Raw genomic sequence first — 6,930 nt, 5'->3', positions numbered from 1 at the left:
TCCATAGTGACAAGTGACTATAAATTTCAGCACAGTATAAAAATGTTTCCTTACCAATTTCCACTTACCAAAGGCGCTTCACTCCCCGGCAACGGCGCCAGAAAAGAGTCTTGATGACCCAAAAGTATAGGGGATCAATCGTAGTCCTTTCAATAAGTAAGAGTGTCGAACCCAACGAGGAGCAGAAGGCTGTGATAAACGGATTTCAGCAAGGTAATAACTGCAAGCACTGAAAGTAGCGGTAACAATTGATTGTGTAGCGCGATGAAACGTAGCAAGCGAAAAGTAACAAGTAAAAGGTAGTAGCAACGGTACAGAAAGTGGCCCAATCCCTTTTGTAGCAAGGGAAAAGCCTGAACAAAGTCTTATAGGAGGAAAAACGCTCCCGAGGACACACGGGAATTTCTGACATGCTAGTATCATCATGTTCATATGATTCGCGTTCGTTACTTTAGTAGTTTGATATGTGGGTGGACCGGCGCTTGGGTACTGCCCTTACTTGGACAAGCATCCCACTTATGATTAACCTCTCTCGCAAGCATCTGCAACTACAAACGAAGAATTAAGACAACGTCTAACCATAGCATTAAACTAGTGGATCCAAATCAGCCCCTTACGAAGCAACGCATAGACTGGGGTTTAAGCTTCTGTCACTCCAGCAACCCATCATCTACTTACTACTCCCCAATGCCTTCCTCTAGGACCAAATATGGTGAAGCGTTATGTAGTTGACATTCACATAACACCACTAGAGGAAAAACAACATACAGCATATCAAAACACCAAATGGATATCAAATTCACATGACTATTATCAACATGACTTATCCCATGTCCTCAAGAAAAAAAGTAACTACTCACAAAGCATAATCATAATCATGATCAGAGGTGTAATGAATAGCATCAAGGATCTGAACATAAACTCTTCCACCAAGTAATCCAACTAGCATCAACTACAAAGAGTAATCAACACAACTAGCAACCTTACAAGTACCAATCGGAGTCGTGAGACGGAGATTGGTTACAAGAGATGAACTAGAGATTGGAGAGGAGATGGTGCTGATGAAAATGTTGATGAAGATGCCTCCCCTCCGATGAGAGGAGTGTTGGTGATGACGATGGCGACGATTTCCCCCTCCGGGAGGGAAATTTCCCCGGCAGGATCGTCCTGCCGGAGCTCTAGATTGGATCTGCTCAAGTTCCGCCTCGTGGCGGCGGCGAAACCACGAAAATGCTCCTGATTGATTTTTTTTTTCTGGAACGAAACCCTTCATATAGCAAAAGAGGGGGGCTAGTGGGCCGTCAGGGAGCCCACAAGCTTGCCCTCCACCACCAGGGGGGTGGCGGTGGCAGGGCTTGTGGACCCCTGGTGGCCCCCCTCTGGTACTTCTTTCGCCTAGTATTTTTTATATAATCCCAAAAAAATCCACGTAACTTTTCAGGGCATTTGGAGATGTGCAGAATAGTGGACTAAGATTTTCTCCTTTTCCAGTCCAGAATTCCAGCTGCCTGAATTCTCCCTCTTCAAATAAACCTTGCAAAATAAGAGAGAAAAGGCATAAATATGGTACCACAAAGTAATATAACAGCCCATAAAGCAATAAATATCAACATGAAAGCATGATGCAAAATGGACGTATCATAGGACACCATGCAGGAGATAGAACTGCACACAAGGTATTGCAATCAGGTTTCTATTGGCCCACTCTCTTCAAGGATGCCCGTAAGTTTGTCTTGTCTTGTGACGAATGTCAAAGAATAGGTAATATTTGTAAACGCCAGGAAATGCCTATGAATTATTCACTTTTCATTGAACCATTTGATGTTTGGGGCTTTGATTATATGGGACCTTTTCCAAAATCTAACGGGTATACTCATATCCTAGTTGTTGTTGATTACGTCACTAAGTAGGCAGAAGCTATCCCCACTAGTAGTGCTGATCACAACACCTCTATCAGGATGCTTAAAGAAGTTATTTTCCCTAGATTTGGAGTCCCTAGATATCTAATGACCAAAGGTGGTTCACATTTCATTCATGGTGCTTTCCGTAAAACACTTGCTAAGTATGATGTCAACAATAGAATTGCGTCTCCCTATCACCCTCAGTCCAGTGGACAAGTAGAGCTAAGCAATAGAGAGATTAAACTGATTCTGTAAAAGACTGTCAATAGGTCTAGAAAAAATTGGTCTAAGAAGCTCGATGATGCACTGTGGGCTTATAGAACTGCCTATAAGAATCCCATGGGCATGGCTCTGTACAAAATGGTGTACGGCAAAGCATGTCATTTACCTCTTGAGCTAGAGCATAGAGCTTATTGGGCAATCAAAGAGCTCAACTTTGATTTCAAACTTGCTGGTGAGAAGAGGTTATTTGACATTAGCTCGCTTGATGAATGGAGAACTCAGGCATATGAAAATGTCAAGTTGTTCAAAGAAAAGGTTAAGAGGTGGCATGATAAAAGGATACAAAAACGTGAGTTCAATGTGGGTGATTATGTCTTGCTATATAATTCTCGTTTAAGATTTTTTGCAGGCAAGCTTCTCTCTAAATGGGAAGGTCCCTATATTGTTTAGGAAGTATATCGTTCCGGTGCTATCAAGATCAACAACATGGAAGGTAATTGTCCGAGAGTGGTAAATGGGCAGAGAATCAAGCATTATATCTCAGGTACTCCCATAAATGTTGAAAGCAATGTTACCAATACCATAACTCCGGAGGAATACCTAAGGGATATTTATCAGCCTGCTTCAGACTCCAAAAACGAAAAGGTATGTGATTCGGTAAGAAAACAGACTCCAAAACTTTTCCAGTAGAAATTTTTCTCCTTTTTGGAATATTTGAAAAAATAGAAAAATTGGAAGTAGTCCACAAACCGCGCGAGGAGGCGACAAGCCTGCCAGGCGCGGGCCCACCCCCTGGCCGCACCTGGGGGGGCTTGTGGCCACCTCGTGTGCCTCCCGGACTTCGTTTTCTTGCGGAGTACTCCTTCTGGTTTGGAAAAAATCATTATATATTCTCCCGAAAGGTCTGACCCTTGTATCACGCAAATTTCCTGTGTTTTCATTTCGATCCTGTTTCTGTTGCAGATGTAGATCGCTATGACGTCCCCAAAAGCCCCGAAGGACAAGATCTTCGAGAAGGTCATCAATCCCTACCTCTCGGGAGTCCTGCAACACCCACAATCTATCGAGATGCGTGAGGGGATGTTGCACATCCGTGATGTTGCGGGGCCCAAGAAGACCGGAAGCATGGAGGCGAGGCTCGAAGCAATGGAGCAACATGTCTTCAAGTGCCAAGGGATGGAGGAGCGTGGACTCAACGCCAACCACATGATGATCATGGAGTTCACCAGCAAGCATAGGATTGATGCCAATGACATTGGGAAACACCTCTCCAGGCTCTACGATAGGATTGATCACCTCCAGGCCCAGATCTATGACCTGCAGAACCAAAACTGTGAGTATGAGTGTAGATTTAAATCAATACGGTTGGCTGTAGATTTGAGGATTCCAGAGACTCGTTCATCTTTCCATGATGGAGCACCTATTCCTCGGAAGATGGAGGATCAAACCCATGTTGCAACAACTTTTGGGAGTTGCCCCGGTATCGTATCACCATCACATATTTTGCCTTTACCATTGTTTTAGTTTGTTCCTTTTTAGTTTTCTCTTTCTCTAGTAGAATAAAGGTCTTAGTGTTTTAGGCTTGAGTTTTGCTTTGTGTCACCCCCGATGTATTCGAGCTCGTGAGCCATATAATAAAGAGTGTCTTAGTTGAAGTGCCTTGCCTCATGCCATGATCAAAAGATTGAGTATAGAACAAAAGCATGAAAGATCATGTAATGATCTCATGGGAAGTGATGGCTTCACATATAAAAAGAATGATGATTGAAACTTGTTGAGGGTAGACAAACATAGACCTTGGTCATTGTTGCAATTAATAGGAAGTGATAAAGAAGGAGAGGTTCACATATAAATATATCATCTTTGACACCATCTATGGTTGTGAACACTCACTAAACTATTGCATGCCTAGAAGTAGATGTTAGACAAGGAAGACAACATAATGAATTGTGTTTGCTTGGTTCCGAACAATGTTATATGATTAGAGCTCCCTTAGCATGTGATGATTGCTTCCACCTCATATTAGTCAAAACTCCCGCACCAAGTAGAGATACTACTTGTGCATCCACAAACCTTCAACCCAGTTTTGCCATGAGAGTCCACCATACCTACCTATGGATTGAATAAGATCCCTCAAGTAAGTTGTCATCGGTGCAAGCAATAAAAATTGCTCCCTAATATGTATGATCTATTAGTGTGTTGAAATAAGCTTTGGACGAACCTGTGATGAGGAAGACATAAAACGGACAGACTGCATAATAAAGTTATTTATCACAGGACGCAATATAAAGTGACATTCCTCCGCACTAAGAGGACACACATCCAAACCTCAAAAGTGCATGACAACCTCTGCTTCCCTCTGCGAAGGGCCTATGTTGTACCTTTACTTTTTGCCCTTGAAAGAGTCATGGTGATCTTCACCAATTCCGTGTTTCGCCTTTATCTTGGCTAACGTCATATGCTAGGGAAAGATCTATATTCATATGTCAACTTGGAGGTAAGCATTCATGAATTATTATTGTTGACATTACCCTTGAGGTAAGCAGTTGGGAGGCGAAACTATAAGCCCCTATCTTTCTCTGTGTCCAACTGAAACTTTGATCTCATGAGTACCACGTGAGTCGTAGAATTTGTAGAGAACGAAAGGATGATTGAGTATGTGGATTTGCTTTACAAGCTCTTATTTGACTCTTTCTCATGTTGTGATAAATTGCAATTGCTTCAATGACTAAAGGCTATCGGTTGTTAATTCTCGGTAAGGTTCTTGATCCATACTTTACTTTGTGAAGGAATTGTCACTTTAGCATAAGAGATGATATGATGGTATTGCTATTTTGATCATGATCATCATGCCTGCATGTTCATATCTTGTTTTGTCTACACCTCTCTCCCTAAACATGTGGGCATGTTTATTGATCTAGGCTTTCGCTTGAGGACAAGCGAGGTCTAAGCTTGGGGGAGGTTATACGTCCATTTTGCATCATGCTTTCATGTTGATATTTATCGCTTTTTGGGCTGTTATTTCACTTCATGGTACAATACTTATGCCATTTCTCTCTTATTTTGCAAGGTTTACATGAAGAGGAGAATGCTGGCAGCTGGAATTCTGGCCTGAAAAAGGAGCAAGTTTGAGATACCTATTCTGCGCAACTCCAAAAGCCGTGAAAATCAACGTGGATTTTTTTGGGATTCATAAAAAATACTGGGCCAAAGAAGTGCGAGCAGGTGGCCACAAGCCTACTAGGCGCGGCCACCCCCTGGTCGCACCTAGGGGGCTTGTGGGCTCCCTGCTGGCCCACTGGCCCCCCTCTTTTGCTACAAGAAGGGTTTTGGTCTGAAAAAAATTAGGAGGAGGCTTTTCGGAGGATTCGTCGCCGCCACGAGGCGGAACTTGAGCAGAACCAATCTAGAGCTCCGGTAGGACGATCCTGCCGGGGAAACTTCCCTCCCGGAGGGGGAAATCGTCGCCATCGTCATCACCAACACTCCTCTCATCAGAGGGGACTCATCACCATCAACATCTTCATCAGCACCATCTCATCTCCAAACCCTAGTTCATCTCTTGTAACCAATCTCCATCTCGCGACTCTGATTGGTAGTTGTAAGGTTGCTAGTAGTGTTAATTACTCTTTGTAGTTGATGCTAGTTGGATTACTTGGTGGAAGAGTTTATGTTCAGATCTTTGATGCTACTCATTACCTCTCTGGTCATGAATATGATTATGCTTTGTGAGTAGTTACTTTTGTTCCTGAGGACATGGGATAAGTCATGCTATAAGTTCCGCCTCGTTCGATATTTTGATGTGTTGTATGTTGTTTTTCCTCTAGTGGTGTTATGTGAACGTCGACTACATAACACTTCACCATTATTTGGGCCTAGAGGAAGGCATTGGGAAGTAGTAAGTACATGATGGGTTGCTAGAGTGACAGAAGCTTAAACCCTAGTTTATGTGTTGCTTCGTAAGGGGCTGATTTGGATTCACTAGTTTAATGATATGGTTAGACTTTGTCTTAATCCTTCTTTCGTAGTTGTGGATGCTTATGAGAGGGGTTAATCATAAGTGGGATGCTTGTCCAAGTAAGGGCAGTACCCGGGCGCCGGTCCACACACATATCAAACTACCAAAGTAAGGAACGCGAATCATATGAACATGATGAAAACTAGCTTGACAGAAATTCCCATGTGTCCTCGGGAGCGTTTTTCCTCCTATAAGACTTTGTCCAGGCTTGTCCCTTGCTACACAAGGGATTGGGCCACTTCTCTGCACCGTTGCTACTTTTGTTACTTGTTGCTTGCTACGAATCATCTCACCACACAAATACTTGTTACCTATAATTTTGGTGCTTGCAGATTTTACCTTGCTGAAAACCACTTGTCAGATCCTTCTGCTCCTCGTTGGGTTCGACACTCTTACTTATCGAAAGGACTATGATTGATCCCCTATACTTTTGGGTTATCAGTCCCCCTCAAGGATGATCAATAAGAGAAGAAAACCGAACTCCGGCAAGCATTTCCCGGCAGAGCTTCGTGAAGCCCCCGGTAGAGAAGGTGATGGAGGCAGTTCCATTTCGCCTGGTGAGCTGCTCCCTCCCGCGGAACCCCAAGTTCTTGCGGTAGAGGCAAGCATTCCCATGAACACGGAGATGCCTTTAGTCCTTGTCATCGAGCCACGGGCTCCGTCTTGGGCACTGCACATCGTCCATTTCTTTCAAACAGGAGAACTTCCCGAAGAACAAGAAGAGGCCGAAAGAGTAGCCCGCCGGTCTAGTGTGTACCAGTTTGTCGACGACACTCTTTATAGAAGGAG

This window comes from Hordeum vulgare, chromosome 3H (genome assembly GCF_904849725.1).
Source record: "Hordeum vulgare subsp. vulgare chromosome 3H, MorexV3_pseudomolecules_assembly, whole genome shotgun sequence".
Lineage (NCBI taxonomy): Eukaryota > Viridiplantae > Streptophyta > Magnoliopsida > Poales > Poaceae > Hordeum > Hordeum vulgare.
The sequence above is the reverse complement of the archived record's forward strand: the minus strand, read 5'-3'. Positions refer to the sequence as shown.